Raw genomic sequence first — 19,163 nt, 5'->3', positions numbered from 1 at the left:
TTTATTAATTCTCTCAGAGGCACTTGTTTTAGTTTTATTATGTACATAAGCAAATGTAAAGTGAGATCTCAGCTCACTCAGAAGCTTAGTGAGGGCAGCAGGCCAGGCAGAGTGGCATCATTGTTTCCTCGCCAGAGCCTCACTCAGGAAAACACATACAATATCTGAATATTGCTGACGGAGAACAGAACTGGAGAAGGGAATCTAGACTGCAGCAGCCAGAAGAATTGTGGCACGGTAGCTTCTGAGCAGGGGCAGTCTATTTGAGCAGTGAGAACATGGAATTACAGCCAATTCAAGAGCCACCACCAATTTTAACCTGCTCTTGGGCAGTGCAGGTCCCATGGCGAAAAGGAGCATAAAAGAGGGAGCTGTCTCTGAGCATAAGAATTTCTAGTAGTCGCAACTGCTCACAGCCTCCTGTGTGCATTCTCTTAGGAATGCTTTCAACATTTCCGTAAGGTAGGCCACTGTCATTTGAGTATTCACAGGCAAAACTGAACACACAGCAACAGAAATTCCCCCCACCCCCATGCAGCTCCTTGAAAAGCTGGCTCTTAATTTAAAACTCGTATTTCAGATTATGAAAATCCAACTTTTGGATGCACAAAGTGGGGTTTCCCCAGCTAATTCTGCAAAATGTCAGGCCTCTTTCCAACATCTATTTAGCCTCTAGTGCAAATCTAGGATCTTTCATCTCTCTAACATCTCTCTCTCCCCCTACCCCCCCCCACTCTCCCCTCTTCCTCCCGAATCCATCCTCCTCATCAGGCTATCTTCCTTTCCACCCCACCGCCCTTTCCCTCTTTGTCGCCATCCAACAAGCGGAACTCTCTTCCTAAGTGTATGGAAAGGATTGGCGGCAACTGCCTCTCTCCTTGTAATTTATGCAAATGGCCTCTATAATTAGCAGTAATTTCAAGGCACAGCTCGGTGCTTCAGACGCTCCTCAGCGAGGAAATGCCCCAACGGTAATTCTACGGCATTAACTTTATTTACTCCACCTGTGTGGTCTCGGCACTAGCTAGGCCTGTGAGCAAAGATACGATACCCGTTCTCTTCCGGGAGATGATCCTGAGCTGGGGGCAAGCCCCTACCTGTCCCCAGGGAACCATGGCCTTGGGAAAGGGGGGGGGGCATTGCAGGCACATGCTCCTGTTAAAAAAAGTTCCATGAGTTTCACAGTAGGGCCTCAGGGTAAAAAAATAATATTTGGGATGGGATCTGTAGATTTACGGGATAAAGCGTCGTCCTCACTTCCCACCACCTCTGAACGATGCTTCCTGTGGAACCTATTTTTCAATCTGTAGCTATTTAATATTGATCATACTCTCAGGGATTGATCCTGTATACTCGCTATATCCCTGGCCATTGGACATGCTGGCTGGGGCTAATACAGGGTTGCTATACGTCGGGGAATTCCCGGACAGATCTGGAATACAGCAGTCGGCAGCAGTGTCCGGGCGAAAATCAGTTTTAGGAAATGTCTGGGAAAATCCAGACGTATGGTAGCCCACTCATGTTGGCAGTGCAGTTTTTGGCGATTTCCCTTAAAAATAGCTCCAAAACGGCATTTTTTGCGATTTTTTTCCCGAAGAAGCTCAACAAAATTGGGCAGAACCCCAGCAGCTGGTGACTAGTCCATTGGATTTAGGAAGTATAGAAGTTTTCAAGTGACTTTTATTGAATCAAGACCATGGTAGCATAACAGATGTCTCGCGGATAATAATGGCATTGAAATTAATTGGGCGGCCAGGGGAAGTTTAATTCCAAAAGTTTAAAAATGGTGCATAAGTTTATAATTCTAGCTCTGAATTCTGAAGTTTTGACCGATTTTGAATGGGTGCAATATTTTGTTTCAACTGCACATATGTAATTCAAACTTCAAATGAAAGCAAGAGCAATATATATTTGCAACAACAAGGCAGTCCATTAACATAACAGCCGCCATCTGTGGAAGCACTAATGGCCCTCAATCAAATGGAGAGTATCCTCACATTCACTGTGCAAAGCAAGAGAGAGAGAGAGAGAGACTGGGTACACACTCCTGTTTACTCTGCATCCAGTGTTCTCCCATGGCTGGTTTGGGAAGTGGTGTACAGTGGTACCTCGGGTTAAGAACATAATTCGTTCTGGAGGTCCGTTCTTAACCTGAAACTGTTCTTAACCTGAGGTACCACTTTCACTAATGGGGCCTCCTGCCGCCGCACCGCCACCGCACGATTTCTGTTCTCATCTTGAAGCAAAGTTCTTAACCCGAGGTACTATTTCTGGATTAGTGGAGTCTGTAACCTGAAGTGTCTGTAACCTGAGGTACCCCTGTACTCATGTTGTAAACCTCAGTCCATATATGTCCTGTCACTTATTATGAAATACTGTATTTTGATGTGTTTTTCCTCAAATGGGCTTTGAACCAAACTGAGAAAAGAACAGCCTGTTATGCGTACACAGCCTGCTTACACAGCCTGCGTACACAGCCACAGACTCCCATCAAGTGCAGCTGTTTTTTCAGCACCAGTTCTTAAAATATCTGGCTGTACTCAGCTTAAAAAATGTAAATCTGCAGCCTAAAGAGTTCATCAGGTTGTATCCACACCATATCTTCAAAACAGTCTTCAACAGTTGTAGTGAATCCTGGGAACTGCCCCATGATCCTTTGGGGGATGTCATAAAGTGCTTCCATGTATGGTATGAACATGACCTCAATCTCAGTGTGGTGCAGTTGTGCTTCAAGACCCAGGGAGACCCAGATGAGTTATGAAGCTTACTGTCTGACCATTCTGAACACAAACCTGCAGCACAAGATGATTGTGAGGATAAAATGTTGTCTGTATGTGTAAGAACCATGTATGCAACTTTAAAGTATTTGGACGAAAGGTGTGGTAAAAATGCAATGCATATAAATAATAATAATTTCTTGTGTGCACTTAGAAGCACTGGAATGTTGCAGCCTGAAAGGACAGAATGCACTCTTTGTGAGTGGTTCTCCAATGCGAAGGACAAACCTAGCCATGGTGGGGTTTTGGTGCAGTTTTGTATCCAGCTAGGGTGCTGCTATGCAGAGGTTTATTAAAAAATCTGTGCAGCTCATGCACATCTGCTTAAATTCCACTGCAGGGGGAACCAGGAACTCTGGAATTTCAGCAAGCTGCATTCAGAATACAGTGGTACCTTGAGTTAAGTACTTAATTTGTTCCGGAGGTCCGTTCTTAACCTGAACTGTTCTTAACCTGAAGCACCACTTTAGCTAGTGGGGCCTCCTGCTGCCACCGCACCGCAGGAGCACGATTTCTGTTCTCATCCTGAAGCAAAGTTCTTAACCCGAGGTACTATTTCTGGGTTAGCGGAGTCTGTAACCTGAAGCGTCTGTAACCTGAAATGTCTGTAATCCAAGGTACCACTGTACTGTTTTGCAGTCCTTGTATTACTATTTTCAACCTGATCTTCATAATCACCCTCTGGAATAGGTCACTATTAGTCCCATTTCGTTGATGGTCAGCTGAAGTGAGTGACTTACCCAAGGCCACCCAGACAGGACCTCAATCACTTCCAACTCTACAATTCTATTACTCCTAGCCAAGGCATGACTTTTAAGTTAGAGTTTCTGATGTCTGAGTCCCAACGCTTTGGATGTGAGGAGCAGTTGAGGACAATCTCTGCTCAATACTGCATCTTTGAAGATGGGATAGAAGCTGATTTTGCATCATGCTCTCTAGAGGGTAGATTGTGGAAAGCTGGATATTTGGCTGGTGGAATACTGATGGAATTCGCTTTTCTGAAGGAGTCTGGAGACTATCCTTGCAACACCTTCAGCAAGCTTAATCTCAGCAGAGCGGACTCAGTGGAACAGGGACACAGCTTTGGCAGCAGATTATGTGGCTTTGCCTGCAGAGGGTCCCAGATTCACTCCCTGTTGTGTGCAGGGAAGAGTTGTCCTGCCTGAAAAACATCAGAATACTGCTGCCAGTCAGTGCAGACCTGGGGTGGAGAATCCATGGCCCTCCAGAAATTGCTGGACTACAGTTCCCATCATCCTTGGCCACTGGACATACTGGCTGGAGCTGGATTCCAACAACATCTGGAGGATGCAGGTTCACTAGAGAGCCAGTGTGGTGTAGTGGTTAAGAGCGGTGGACTCGTAATCTGGTGAACCAGGTTTGCTTCCCCGCTCTTCCACATGCAGCTACTGGGTGACCTTGGGCCAGTCACACTTCTTTGAAGTCTCTCAGCCCCACTCACCTCACAGAGTGTTTGTTGTGGGGGAGGAAGGGAAAGGAGAATGTTAGCCGCTTTGAGACTCCTTCGGGTAGTGATAAAGCGGGATATCAAATCCAAACTACTACTACTACTACTACTACTACTACTACTACTACTCTTCTTCTTCTTCTTCTTCTTCTTCTTCTTCTTCTTCTTCTTCTTCTTCTCCTCCTCCTCCTCCTCCTCCTCCTCCTCCTCTATCCCTGGTGTAGACAATGCTGAGCTGACTCAATATCAGGCAACTTTCTCTGTTCCTGTTTAATCCATTGAAAGTTGGGCCCTTCAGGCAACCAAAGACCAGTTGGATGTGTGTGTGTAGCTCTTGTGCTGACAGTCCAACTTCCCCAATTAAAGGAAAAACCGGTTGTACTCCGAGAAGACCTTTGGGTGTGCATCAAATGTCCATAGTTTTGGTATGTGTGATGTTCCCTCTGGCTACTGTTAAGAGGCAGACTGCTTTAGAATGTGTTTCAAGAAACCAAAAGTGTTCTTTCTTGTATGGATGCCAAAGCCCAGAGATTTCAGCATGGAGAACACACAAAGCCAACCTCAAATCTCCTCAACCTCACCGTCTTTGCAGCAAGTGGTGTTGGTGGTCACCAGGTGGCGCTCTTGCCAATGCAACGAAGAGCAGTTTCACAAGTTACGCAAAAGGCCAAAACAGCGCTGTGCAAATTCAGGCAATCTAGCTACACAAGGGAATTAGGTCAAATGCTACACATTTGGAATTAGGTCAAATCCAATATTTTCAGCTTCCATTGTGAAAAAGGTTTCTAGTGAATGTAATCATGGGGGCAACGCCTTTGAAGTGGGAAAGGGCTGACCACAAGTTGCATAACTCTTTAGCTATAATAAACTGAAGCAGGATAACAGACACACAGTGGATGTGGATGCAAATGTAGTTAATTTGTCTATAGGATTCTGTTAGGATTCTGTTTTCTTGGTGCAGCATGTGTACGTGGAATCCACATCCCTGACTAAAGGCACTTTTCCTTCACTCTTCAGCTATCTGTGTGCATGGGTGAATATAGTGCTGAAGGCTATATATATATATATATATATATATATATATACTGAAGTTCATGCAGTAAGAGAGATTTACAGTGGTACCTCAGGTTACAGACGCTTCAGGTTACAGACTCTGCTAACCCGGAAGTAGTACCTCAGGTTAAGAACTTTACCTCAGGATGAGAACAGAAATCGTGTGGCAGCGGCGCGGCGGCAACAGGAGGCCCCATTAGCTAAAGTGGTACCTCAGGTTAACAACAGTTTCAGGTTAAGAATGGACCTCCAGAACAAATTAAGTACGTAACCAGAGGTGCCACTGTACATTAATATCTGAACCACCATTCACTTTTTATGTCACCTGTGAGCATTAAGTTCCCAACTGGTCTTCCAGTTTCCACTGTTAACCACATGTCCCTATATATTCCAGACAAAGGGGTTTGTGGCTATCATTTATTTGCTACAGGAAATACCTTGCAAACAGAGATCACGTGACCCAGGTGGCGCGGCAGTGGCAGCATCAAAGCTTCACAGGTGGTAATTAGAATGATTTTTCAACTCGCTGATGAAAAACACCCATCATTTAAATTAAATATATAATATGGGATAATGTAAGCTTTGGGCGAGGGTCTGAAATTTGCAGCCCTATCCTTTGCATGCTTATTCAGGAGGAAATCCTGCTTGGTTCTGCGAGACTTACTTCCATGTAAGTGTACATGGGATTGCAGCCTCGGTGTATATTCTGCTGGGTTGTATGTTTGTGTTTGTGTGTGTTTAAATCTAAGTTTATTGGTCTATAACGTGGTTGGGGTACTGTGATACAAATCAGCATGGCCAAAAGTCAAGGTGGTGAAAGTTATACATTCAGCAACGCCTGCCGCTCCAAAGATTCCCTGGTGTATAATATATTGACATGTCATTTCAAAATAGTAATCTGCCCCAAATTAGGAGACTGGGTATGAATTGGAATAAACAAATGCATAAATATGCAACTGAAGGGACAGGAAGGGCACCAGAGCAAAACCAGACCACCTACCACCAAATTCCCCCACAGATTAAATCGCAAAATTCAGATTACAGCGTGACATTGGCAGAACAAAGGAGCAAATCAAATGCTTGACCTCAAAAATGCTCTCCTCATTCACACCTCCTTGCTGCTCACATTTTATTTCATTTTTAATTTGCATACCACCTTTCCACTTTACCATTCTTAGGGCAAAATATGCAGCAAAGTAACATGGTCATCCTCGAACAACTTGAGCAATATTCAAATTCAAAATACAAGCAAAATCCAGAATATAACTAATAATATGTGACACAATTAAATAATGAATTTCACATATAACATTATGAAATAATATAATATTGGCAAATGACAATAGAATAAAATCACCCCATCAGTTGAGATAAACTTCAGGAGTGCATTAGAAAAAAAATAAGAAAAATGGGTTATCCAGCCTAGGGATGGGGGAAGAATTTCATTCAGTTTGCTTTTACAGGCAAATCTGTCAAACACACGCTTTCTGAAACAATATGAGAATTGAAACACAGCCAGGCTTTGAATTTTGCAATCATGCAAAGTTTGTGGTGTAGTTCTGCAGCCAACAAAAATGTTTACAAAAATGCATATATTATGAGAAAGTGAGCATAAAATGATGCATTTATTAGTGAGAATAGCATACAAAATGCCTTAGATTAAGTTGTACACCAGTCACAGCTGCGTGCAAAATACGTTTTATTAGGAGAAAATCACACTAACATGCTGGTGATTTTGTTTTTAATTGCAAATTGCTGTAAACTAAATTTAAGATTGAAAAATGAGAAACAGAGAACCAACGCTGATAGATCGTTTGATCCCTAATCCAGACCAAATGGATGGTCTGGATCCCGTTTGATCCCTAATCCAGACTCGGGGCCCTTTTAAATCTATGTGAAAAGATTAGTCAAACTAACTCCCATCTGGATCCAAACCAGGAGTAGCAAAATGATTTATTGGGCTAACTTCCAGCTGGGCGTGCAAAACTATCCTTAAAAAATAAATAAAACTGAATGCCTACACCCGAAGATGAACTCTGTGTAACCTAAAAGCTTACACCCCCAGCATTCTCCGTTGTAATCTATGGCCCAATAAAGTAGCATCCATTTCTTGCTCAGCACAGCCGACAATGCCATTTAATGCACATGAATAAGCAAAGCTCTGGGTTGAGAGGAGAAGGGGGAAAACATTCCTTCACCATGAGTTGATTCCCATGTAACCTTTTTGTGACCTTCAGGAGAGGGTCAGTTGGTTGGGTGGCTTTTTAAATGTTTATTTTGCTTCGGGGTTTTTTTTCCTCTTTGGTCATTGTGGAATGCTGATTGCTCTCTAATCCTTTTAATGTAACCAGCCAACCTGTCTTCAATAGAAACTGCCTGAATTAATGTCGCCATTTCTTTCTACTTCAGCTTCAGCATTTCCAAGACTTATTTTGTTCAGTCCCCAACTCCTGAAATAAAGAACAAAAATCCATGTATAATTTGGTATTGTTGCTATTATTACTATTTATCATTTATCTAATTCCCATCAGTGCATGACATACAGTACCAGAAAGGTTGCTGGGTTAAGTTTGTGTGTTGCGGGGAAAACATTGAAGAGTCTTGTGCCTGGAAGACGAACGTATTTATTACGGCATAAGCTTTTGTGGAAGCACAAAGTAAAATCCTCAATTGCAGGTACATGCACACGGGAAGGGGGAATTTGTTAGCGCAGACATCAGAGGGAAATGAAATGCAAGAAATAAGAGTCAGTTACAATTCAGTTACAATGAGATGTATGCAACATAAGTACAGTGCCTTCTATAAGAGCAGTGACAGGTGATAAATCTATCAGCTTAGCAACATGAGTTAATGAAGATCTGTAATGGTACAGGAAACAGTAGCAGCCCATATTGTGGGGAGCAGAAGTGGCATGATGCTTGGTTAGGGCAAGGTTGTAGTGAGTTGAGACGTGGTGTCAGGAGGGGAGCTTAATAGCTTCCCCTCTCAGTGGGCTGGAGCAGTCAGGAAGCCATTGTATTTATTCAGCCCTAAATGATTAAAACTGAACTTTTTTGATGAATTGAAATTCTGGCGCTGTGGTCTAAACCACAGAGCCTAGGGCTTGCCAATCAGAAGGTCGGCGGTTCGAATCCCCACATCGGGGTGAGCTCCCGTTGCTCGGTCCCTGCTCCTGCCCACTTAGCACGTCAGAGTGCAAGTAGATAAATAGGTACGGCTCCGGCAGGAAGGTAAATTTCGCTTCCATGTGCTGCTCTGGTTCGCCAGAAGCGGCTTAGTCATGCTGGTCACATGACCTGGAAGCTGTCTGCGGACAAACACCGGCTCCTTTGGCCAGTAAAGTGAGATGAGCGTCACAACCCCAGAGTCGTCCGCGACTGGACCTAATGGTCAGGGGTCCCTTTACCTTTACCTTACTTTCCTGTTAAGAGCCTTCCTTTTATGTTTGTGCAAATATAGCCACAGTAAATCAGTAGCAGTGTGCTGCTGATACACTGAAACGGTCTCCTATTTGGAATCAGGGCTCAAAACTGGGTTTCTTTATATCCAGTCCTAATCTGTTAGCTATTGTGTTTCAGCACCTGCTTTGGAGGCAAGGACTTGAACCAATTGATTCAAGCCACATGAAAAGAGATTTCGACTAAAGATCAGGAAGAACTTTCTGGCCGTAAGAGCTGTTCAACAGTGGAACACACTTCCACAAGAAGCAGTAGACTCTCCTTCCTTGGGGATTTTTAATAAGAGGTTGGGTGGCCATCTGTCATGTATTTTAGCTGAGATTCCAGTATTGCAAGGGATTGGGCTAGATGAGCCTCAGGGTCCCAACTTTACAATTCTTTGATTCTGTAAGAGAGAGCCATTAATCACGTGCAGAGTGCAAGCTCTAGATAACTGGGTCTGCACCCAGTCCATACACACCTGAGTTTTGGGAGCAGAGCTGCTGAAAGCGGTTGGCTTCTAGGTGCGCATTATTATTCTCAGTATCTCTGGTTTTTTAACCACTGTTTTAAAGAAAGTGGAGCCAATCCAAGCACTCCAGTGTGAACTTCTCATTCTGTACCGCAGAACGAAAACAACAGCAACCAAACATGTCACTGCAGTTAATGAACCGAAGTTTCGAAGGAAGCAGAGGAAAGAGAGCACAGCTTTCTGCCTCTAATTATCCTGTTTGTGCATCTGAAAAAAGTGGGCTCTAACCCACTCAAGTTGCAACAGGTAACATGTTGATGTGTATATTCCCATCTTACATATGTAATACATATCTCTTTATGTGTGCACATCCTGTCTTTTACAAAGGAGACCCACTGCCAAGGCACTTGTCCGTGACTGAAAGGGTTAAAGTCAGCAGGTAGTGGGTGGGGCTGAGAGGTGGGGTTTTGGCTCTATCCTGGCTCCTTCCCTGCTGTGAGTGCTTGAACCAGTCACTCCTGGAGTGGCACTTGCATATACCTGCCTAACTTGCCTCTGACACATTCTCTCTCAGTGCTCTACCGGGACTGCCTCACTGCATTGGATTCTGGATTTTGCTTTGCAGACAGCAACACAATTTGCCTGACAAGCCAATGTGGAAAGACCTGCTGGAGGATCGCTGCTCCTACCAGTCACTCTAAACAAGTATGTAACTAAACTTTTTTAAATTTTCTCTCTGTCTCTTCTTTCTCTCTCTCTTTCTGTGTTTTGTTTTGGAAGACAGCTCTTCCCAGGCAGATGCTAAAGTCACAGGTGGACCAAGGGTGCCATAAAGTGACCCAAAACTTGGGTCACCTTCTGCCGATAATGACAGGTGGATAAAATTGTAAAGAAATATTCTCTAACCACCGCCATCCACCCCATAAAAAAGGTAAAGGTAAAGGACCCCTGGATGGTTAAGTCCAGTCAAAGGCTGGGAGACATAATTCATTGAAGCATTGTAATAAGATCTGCCACATACTTAAACGTCCAACTTGGTGGTCCATATCCTGTCATTTAATTCTGCACTAAGGAAGCCCTCCTGCTAGCACCGCTCTGAATTATGCAGACCCTTGAAACCATTTTTTAAAGCAGTTTATAATTTAGTTAGCTGTACTTTTTGTTTAGTGAGGCATTCAAAGCAATGTAGCTGAGCTTGCGACCCTGTGCGCACTTAGGGAAAAGTTGAACTCAGGGAGAACATATTTCCAAGTAAGCATGCAAAATATAAAGTTGCAGAAATACCTTTTTAAAATAATGGACCGAAAGACTGATGAAAAGCTGGTTTAGTGCAATTACACAAGTTTAGGAAATGAATAGAATACAATCACATTTTTGACACATTTCAAAATGAGATTTTTTTTTTAAAAAAAAGAATGCCAGTTTAAAGAAATTATATGGGGGGTATGTGTGTGTATCTATATGAATAGAACCAATGCAGATGAAAAGAAGGATATATAAATGATATAGGAAGCTGGTTTTTATGTTTAAAAAATCAACATTTTATAAAAAGTTAAGATTTCTCACACTTCAAACCCAGAAAAGGCCTGGGTGGTATGTCTCATTTGTGTTGGTTTGATCTGGATATCAAAAGATGCAGCTCTCGTATTTTGAAATTAATCCCATTTTAAGAAGTATCTTTAATGTGGAAAAACAGGATCAACCCAACTGGGTGTCTCCTGGAGAAACAAAACAAAAACCATAGCCTTGAAAGAGAATGATCACATTTCAAAATTAATTTTCTCATTATATTGTGGGGTAGTGGAATGTATATCTGCAAAGACATTAGGAAGTCAGTCCAAGATGAGCACAGCCTCTCCCCCCCGCACCCCCGCCGCCCAGAAGTGCATTTTAAATACTTTGCAAAAATATTATAAATGAAAGGACTGAATGCAGTCCTATTGAGAGTGGCTTCTTTCCTTGCAATCAGGAGTCAACATTTAAAATCAGATAGGAATTTGGGGTTTTACTGAAGTCTTGATTTAAGTCCATGGCATGGTTAAATCATTTCAAGATGTTTCATAGGAAGCAACCTATAAATGGAATTAAGTAATAGATAGATAGATAGATAGATAGATAGATAGATAGATAGATAGTAATGTCATGGTTTACCCCAGCCTTGAGCCACCCATATATTGTCGCCTACAACTTGTATGGAGTTTTCTGCTGCTGCCCTGATCATAAACACATTTGTTTGGGAACAAGCACCAGTTTGTTGCACCAATGGGTTAATAAAATTTTAAAGTAAAAACAAAAAAATGGGCATCGGTAACCATGTACATCCACAGCCATCTGTCCCCCGGCTATAATTTAAAAGGAAGAAGGTGAAAGGGTGCTGCCTCTGGAATGGTTTGCCACTATCGCCTTCATCTACCATTCTCTGAGTAGTCATGTGGGCTGTTTGTGGGCTGGGCTTCAGGGCCCTAGACTTCAGCCTTGAGGTCCAGCAAGTGTGGTGGCTGGTGCTGATGAGAGTGGTAATCCAAAAGATCTGAAGGGCACCTGGTCAGTAAAGGCTGGTATATCTTACAAGAATCTCAAGGCCTCTTTACACGCTACATTTTTAGGTATATGTATTAAAGGGTATACCAGAAAATGTGAACGTGACATATTTCTGAAAACACATGTCTCATACAGGTACATTCAGAGTGTGGGGATTGGCTGCAGTGCTCTGTTGAGTATGCACACAGTGGCAAACCTGGGTTGCCTATTGTGTCCTCTGTGAAAAGCTCCTCAAGCATGGGCACCAAATGCCTTGTCTTAAGCACGGCAGTGTATGCACAGAGTTCTCCTGATCCCACAATTCCCAACGTAACTTGTGGCAGCTCCATGCTTTTCTCGTGGGACCCCGTCACTGTAGAGAAGAAGACATGCAGGTGAGAATTGGGAGAAAGATGAGAAACACAAAGGTGTATCCTACCATTGAGGGTTCGGTCTCAGGGGCCAGCCCAACTCAGTCATAGATCTTGTGTTCTCAGCGATGGCTGGATCAAGGTGGTGCCAGCTGTCTGTTGATTGAATGCCTTCACGTTGCCCACAAACCAAATTAGGCACAGTTAACTTTTGCTCGTTCTTACTCCTGTGCTCATACGCTGCTCTCATTTATCTCAGTGATGCTGGCACTGGAGAACCTTTTTCCAGTGAACTTTATCCCATAGCTAATATCAGATCTGTCTGTGTTCCACCCTGCTGCCCTTAATAGAGAACATCATCTGCCGCCTGAAGCACTCACATCACTCTGACTCGTGTTAGGGCCGCCTGTGTGAACAAGGGAACCAGGACTGCTGTGTTGTAACCAGAGAGTTGTTTCAATTTTTAGGTTACGAAAGAATGCCTGTAAAATAGGTTTTGTGCTTCATGAACATGACCAATGCGCATCTGCAATTCTCTAGTCAGCTATTTCTGGGGAGGTGAGACTGGCTATGGCTATCTAATTCCTGGATACCTGACTGGTAGCCACAAGCACAGAATTGCTCCCATGTGATGGGGAAGATTTGTCGGATGTATTTTGGATGATGGCCTACCCCTTTTCGTTTTTCTCCTCTCCCTCTCCCTCTCCCTCTCCCTCTCCCTCTCTTTTTAATTTACTCCAGTTCTCACATACAGAACCAATACATGTGCTAGTTTTGTCCTACTTACACAGAGGTAAATCTCCATGCATACGAAAGGCTACCATTTGCAATAAGCTTTAATAAGAATTAATAAATTACAGTAGGGTTCAAGGTTCATTGTTCACATCAACCCCAATAGACTGTATAACATAACCTGTAAAGGAGGCCAGAAGTGTTCACCACTATTGCAGTTGGGGTGTGTGTGTCTTCACAAATGTGATGTGGGAGAAATTCAGTTTGGTTTGCCTTTCAATGCGAACCTACCTTATTTGTGCTTTCTGAAATAATATGCAATCTAAAACACAGTTTTTCTCAGACATTTGCGCTTCTCGGGATTTTGTAGTGCACCACATCAACCAAAAACATTTGTACAGAATAGTGTGCATTAAGGGAAAGTATGCAAAAAAAGCATATATTTTTTGCATACTTTCCCCTAAGCAAACTTAATGAAAATAACATGAATGCAATTTATGTTATGGTAAATTGCTTGCAAGAATGTGTCTATTTTGCAAAATAGCATACATAAATAATTCATTAGGAGAAGTGGGCACTAAAGTGCTGACAAATTTTCGTGGGGACTTAAAAACCCCCACCTCAAATTGATGCAGAAATATGGCAACCTGAATTCTGGACTGGAAAAATTAGAAACTGCGAGAAACAAAAATGGCCAGATTCCTCTATCCCTTGCAAGAGGCTGAGGGAACAGTGACTTGTGAAAGGCCGCCTAAGTCCCATCTGAACTAGATTGTTGGACCACACCAACTCCAAAATGTATGAATGTGTTTCTTGAAACGTATACTTATAATAAGTTTAGAGGTGCTGAGTGTGGTAGCTACTCAGACTGCCCACTGCACTGAATGCAAAAAGCACGCCCATGTTGCCCCCCTGTGTAACAGAAAAGACCTGCATTTTCCAGAAGAAGTACTATAGGAAGCAATATAATACAGAGGGACTAAATATCTGTAGGTTTGTCATCTGCCAAGCTTCCGTCTCGGGTCCTAACAAAATGTGGTCTTTGTGCAATGGGCTACCTTTGTGCCAAGCAGAAGTAAAAAGATTTCTTTGACATAACACCCATACATTTCCACACACGTATGTCTCCATACAGGCAAACAAGAGGCAGTATCACAGTTGAAAGGACATATTCCAGCAAGGCAAAAACACTGAAGGCCTTCACTTAGGTAGGCCAGTGAGCAGTGAGCCTGGGGAGACAGTCCTGAGCCGAGAGCTGGATAAAGAGGCCCATGGGTGGGTGCAATAGGATTCATTCAGGACCAGTTCACAGCCAAACAAACATACTAGGAAAACAGGACATGGAAAGCTTGGCCCATACAGTGTGTGTGATCTACCATGCAACTGCTTTGCTGTACGCAGAACTAAGCCTAAAACTGCTTGAGCACTGATGTAATGGATGTTGGTTCAGTTTAGGTTGTTCCCCATGATTCTATAAGGACAGAGAATCATAGATTTGTAAAGTTGGAAGGGACCTTGGCAGTCATCTAATCCAACCATCTGCAATGCAGCGACCTTAGCTAAAGCATCTATGACAGATGGCTGTCCAACCTCTGCTTATAAACCTCCAAGAAAGGAGAGCCACCACCTTCCACAATTCGCCGTCAAAGAGCTCTTGCTGCCAGAAAGTTTTTCCTGAGGTTGAGTCAGAATCTCCTTTCTTATAACTTGAAGCCATTGCTTCGGGTCCTACCCTCTGGAGCAGGAGAAAACAAGCTACAAATCATCCTAAAAGTGGGCAGCACAGATTTCCACAATATATTTCCACACGTTTAGCAATATTTATATTTCTCATCATAATGAGGAGACTGTAGCCTGGTGACCTGTGTGCCTGCCTGCTCAGTCTGCTGCCCTGGTTGGTACTAACCAATGATAAGCAACTATCGAGGCAGCTACTCTCCCTTCTTAGGGGAATTTAGTTTCAGCTGGGCAAACCCTTCAAATACAGGACTGGAAAGTAGGGCACATCACTACCATATTTCAGTACAGTGGTACCTCAGGTTACAGACGCTTCAGGTTACAGATGCTTCAAGTTACAGATTCTGCTAACCCAGAAGTACAGTGGTACCTCGGGTTAAGAACTTAATTCGTTCTGGAGGTCTGTTCTTAACATGAAACTGTTCTTTAACCTGAAGCACCACTTTAGCTAGTGGGGCCTCCCGCTGCCACTGCGCCGCCGCTGCACGATTTCTGTTCTCATCGTGAAGCAAAGTTCTTAACCTGAGGTAATATTTCTGGGTTAGCGGAGTCTGTAACCTGAAGCGTGTGTAACCTGAAGTGTATGTAACCCGAGGTACCACTGTAGTACCTTGGGTTAAGAACTTTACCTCAGGATGAGAACAGAAATTGTGCGGCAGCGGCGTGGCGGCAGCGGGAAGCCCCATTAGCTAAAGTGGTACCTCAGGTTAAGAACAGTTTCAGGTTAAGAACGGACCTCCAGAACGAATTAAGTTCTTAACCCGAGGTACCACTTTAGTATGCTGGTTGAGTGAAAGACTCAGTGTGCAGAGTTGTATGTTGAGTTCTGCACAGGTCCTTTCAGGGCGTATCCTCAACGTGCTACGGTGATAATGTAACTGGTTCCTTGGATGCCCATACAAACCATCAGTGCAGGTGGTGTTTTAAGCAACGTGAGAACATAAGATGAGCCTGCTGAACCATGCCAATAGCCCGTCTAGTCCAGCATCCTGTTCTCACAGTGATCAGTCAGATGCCTGTGGAAAGCCCACAAGCAGGACATGAGCGCAACACCTGCGATTCCCAGAAACTGACATTCGGAGGCATGCTGCCTTTAACAGGGGAGGTAAAACATAGTAGCTGTTGTAGAAAAAGTAGCAGGAAATGGTTCCTGCCCCCGAAAAGCTTACAGTCTGGTGCAGGGTGACAACAGCAGGAGAAACATGGAGGTAGAGGCAAGAGTAAACAAGTAGAAGCTGGATGGCGCAGGACCACTATGCTAGCTTCCCAGGAGGTGGGGCAGTGTTGCTTGCTGGGAGAGATTCCTGCATTGGAGGGGGCTGGACTTGATGAGCCTTGGGGTCCCTTCCAACTCCACAATTCTATGATTCTAGATTGTGGGGTGATTGGCACTTAATAATAATAATAATAATAATAATAATAATAATAATAATAATTTATTATTTATACCCCACCCATCTGGCTGGGTCCCCCCAGCCACTCTGGGCGGCTTCCAACAAAACACTAAAATACAATAACCTAACTTTACAAAATAACTTTACAAAAGCTTGTGCATTTGCAGCACACTGACGTAACTGCTGGGAAGCTACCATTGTGGCTCTGCCTCACTTGTTGAGCCACTTCCTCAAACAGATACTTTCATTAAGTTTAGCCATTTTTATCCCCCTTCCTCTAATATACCTTTTCCTCCCACAATGCCATGGCTCACAAAAATAAGCAAAACACAGCTGAGCACACACAGGCTTTGCTTCAGTTGAAGATATTACAGTTTGAAACCAGATTACATTCCCACTGAAGCTAAAGACTCTTCCTGGTTGCTGCTAATTTTGGGTGGGATTCAACAAATTCAGGTTATGCCATTGCAGGTGATTGCAAAATATTGCCCGACAATCCGGCTTCCACAAAAGATTTGACTTTTTGAGATAAAGAGAGAGACGGGAAATGCATCGGAAAGAGTGAGATAACACTTGCCTTGACATAACATCATCTGTCCTCTCCACAGACTTGTCAATAAATGGCCGATGTTGTCTAACCGCTCTGCAAACCAACATGGATGAATGTTTAGCAAGCAGGTCATCTGGAAGTGACCTAAGTGAAGGCAGTGCCTACCTTGATTTCAACATCAAGAAGCTTTTTCTAGATCCAATCCATTATTATTATGGCGATGCTGGTTGTGGTGAGACATGGGGAAGTTAATGGAAGACCATAACTACCCCTCCTGTGGGCACATGGTGAAGGGACTTGGTGTTTCTTTGCCAGGCAGAATTAAATGTGGCCATCCAATGAGCGGAAAGGAACTAGGTATATGCTGAAGCAATCACATATATAGTTTGCCACGCGGCCAGAGTAGGAGTGTGTGGGAAGGACATAAAAGCATTATCACTCAACCCATATTTCCCCAATTAAAAATAGTTGAGCAATCTAATGATCTGTGTTGGATGATCATAAGAACAGACTCTACATAGCTATACTTTCTCTACTAGAAACCTAATCTAGTTCCCAAGACTGGTCTAAGACACTTTGGTGCAGGGCCGGGTTTAGGTTTGATGAGGCCCTAAGCTACTGAAGGTAATGGGGCCCTTTCTTTATATGTCCAGCTGTCCTTTGTCAACAACAAATTGTTGCTGTTTTTTGTGTTGAATATATGCTATACAGTAATTAATGGACCTAATAGATCCATACACAACACAAAACACTGTTGCTGTATATAGGTTTTATTTCTTTGTTTATTATCTTATATTTTGGAAATGTACATCCAGGTTTTTCCCTTTAAATTTTTTTGGGGGGCTAAGCTATAGCTTGTTTAGCTTAGGCTTATACGTAAATCTGGCAGTGCTTTGGTGCCAGAGCTACAAAATCCAAATGGCATCAACCTTTCTCTAACACAGGGCACAGATTCTATTCCCATTAGTACCCAAACCCTGATTTTTATTTTTTTTTATGGTTGCCATGTTTTCTCTGGCTAGTCATTAATTTTGGGTGGGATGAAATCATATGCCAGCAATTTCATGTTGCACAATTATAGCTAATTGGGTTAGTCTTGCAAATGCACTTCCTCAAAAGATCAGAACGTTTGTAGTTAGGGAAGTGACAGGGAAATGCACTAGAAAGTGTAGGATAACGCTTGCTTTGATGCAACATCATCAAACCTCTCAATGAGTGCTTAGTAAACAAGTCGTCCGGAAGCACCCTTGGTCACCATTGTCAAATGATACGGTAGGTGCATGTTAGATGTGCTTCTGCAAGTGTCTACGGACAATTTATCTTTCAGTTAGAGACTGTGGCTCAGTTTCAAAATTCAAGCACATTTTTTCAATTAGCGTTGTGAACAGATTTAGTCTGAGGTTTGTTTTAACAGACTACTAGAACAAGACTTTCATGTACTTAATTAATTGATGAAATATACATGAAAGTTGCAAAACCACAGGTGCAGTCTTAAAGGATCCTGATGATGGGACACTTTCTCTTTTAAATATGCTACTGTAACAACTTAATGAGCAAAACCTACCACTATTTACTTATTGTCATCCCTACTAATTAATTGAGAGTGCAAAATTTAACCTGCCATTAAAGCTTTCAGACAGTCGCACTGATCAGTTTGATTCTAGCCTAGCCCTGACTGAAAAAATAAAACAAAGCCTGTTTTGTTTAATAATATATATTAGTCCCATAGAAGTTTGACAGTGGTGAGGTTTCAGAGAGGCTAGGTAACAAATAATGATGAATGGGAGCAAAATAAGTTAAAAGAACTTAAATTCTGTTGTTGTTGGGTATGAAGATGGGAGAGGAAGCAAGCTTAAGTAAAGGTTTTGCTTAAGAGATTGACTTTGAGGGGTAATGTGAAAGAAGGAGAGAGGTGTCACCATTCTACTCAGGGACAGAGAGCGCTCCAGAGGTCATTGGACTCTAACTGCCGTCAGCCCCAGCCAGCATGGCCACTGTTCAGGGATGATGGGAGTTGTAGTTGAGCAAATACTTGAGGTCCACAGTTCCCAAGCCCTGATATAAGTGTTCTGGGAGAAAATTCTTGGACTGAAGGGCAGGAATAGTGAATGGGCAGAGCTACTAAAGAGAGCACATGACAGCTGAGGGTGGTAGATCTGGAGAAATGGAGGTCATGAGCAGGGATATATTGGGAATAAGGTTAGAAAGACAGGGCAGGCCATAAACACCTTTAGAGGTAAGGATATGGATTTGTGCTAAAGGCAAGAGGGGGTGGGAAGCCCATAGCAGGGTTTTGAAGAGGCCATCATGCAGGTGAAGGAAGAGACGTTGTTGGACCATCATCTCACACTAGCCCCAGATAGCATGGACAATGGCCCAGCTGATGGGAACTGTAGTCCAACAACACCTGGTAGGCCAGAGCTTCCCCATCTCTGTTATAGACAGAGAGAGGGGTGAATTGTTGGGCCAGGAGAATTCTAGGCTGAGGCAAAAACTGAAGAATTGCAAGAAGCAGCCAGGAAGAAGGAAATTGTAGTAACCAAGATGGGCATTGAGGAGGTGCCTATAAGAGGCCCTGTGCTTGCATTAATATAAAGGAAGAGGTAGATAGTGATATTCTGTCAGTAGAAAAATAAAGAGAAGTGGAAGGCT

The 19,163-nt window shown here is 43.1% G+C and overlaps 1 protein-coding gene across 3 annotated transcripts in view; it reads left to right on the top strand.

The window, feature by feature from the left end:
• The window catches only part of SP6 (Sp6 transcription factor), a 99,164-nt gene that overhangs the window by 56,281 nt on the left and 23,720 nt on the right, over nt 1-19,163 (top strand). For 2 of the 3 annotated variants that reach the window (XM_083708856.1, XM_083708857.1), the window contains exons 3-4: nt 9,364-9,513; nt 9,782-9,912. The gene's annotated coding sequence lies outside the window, so the exon portion shown is untranslated. Of the gene's footprint in view, nt 1-9,363; nt 9,514-9,722; nt 9,913-19,163 lie in introns of those variants that run through there. The other variant, XM_083708855.1, reaches the window with a different exon arrangement.

Source organism: Podarcis gaigeae, assembly GCF_964106915.1.
Source record: "Podarcis gaigeae genome assembly, chromosome: 13".
Taxonomy (NCBI): Eukaryota; Metazoa; Chordata; class Lepidosauria; order Squamata; family Lacertidae; genus Podarcis; species Podarcis gaigeae.
The sequence above is the reverse complement of the archived record's forward strand: the minus strand, read 5'-3'. Positions and strand labels throughout refer to the sequence as shown.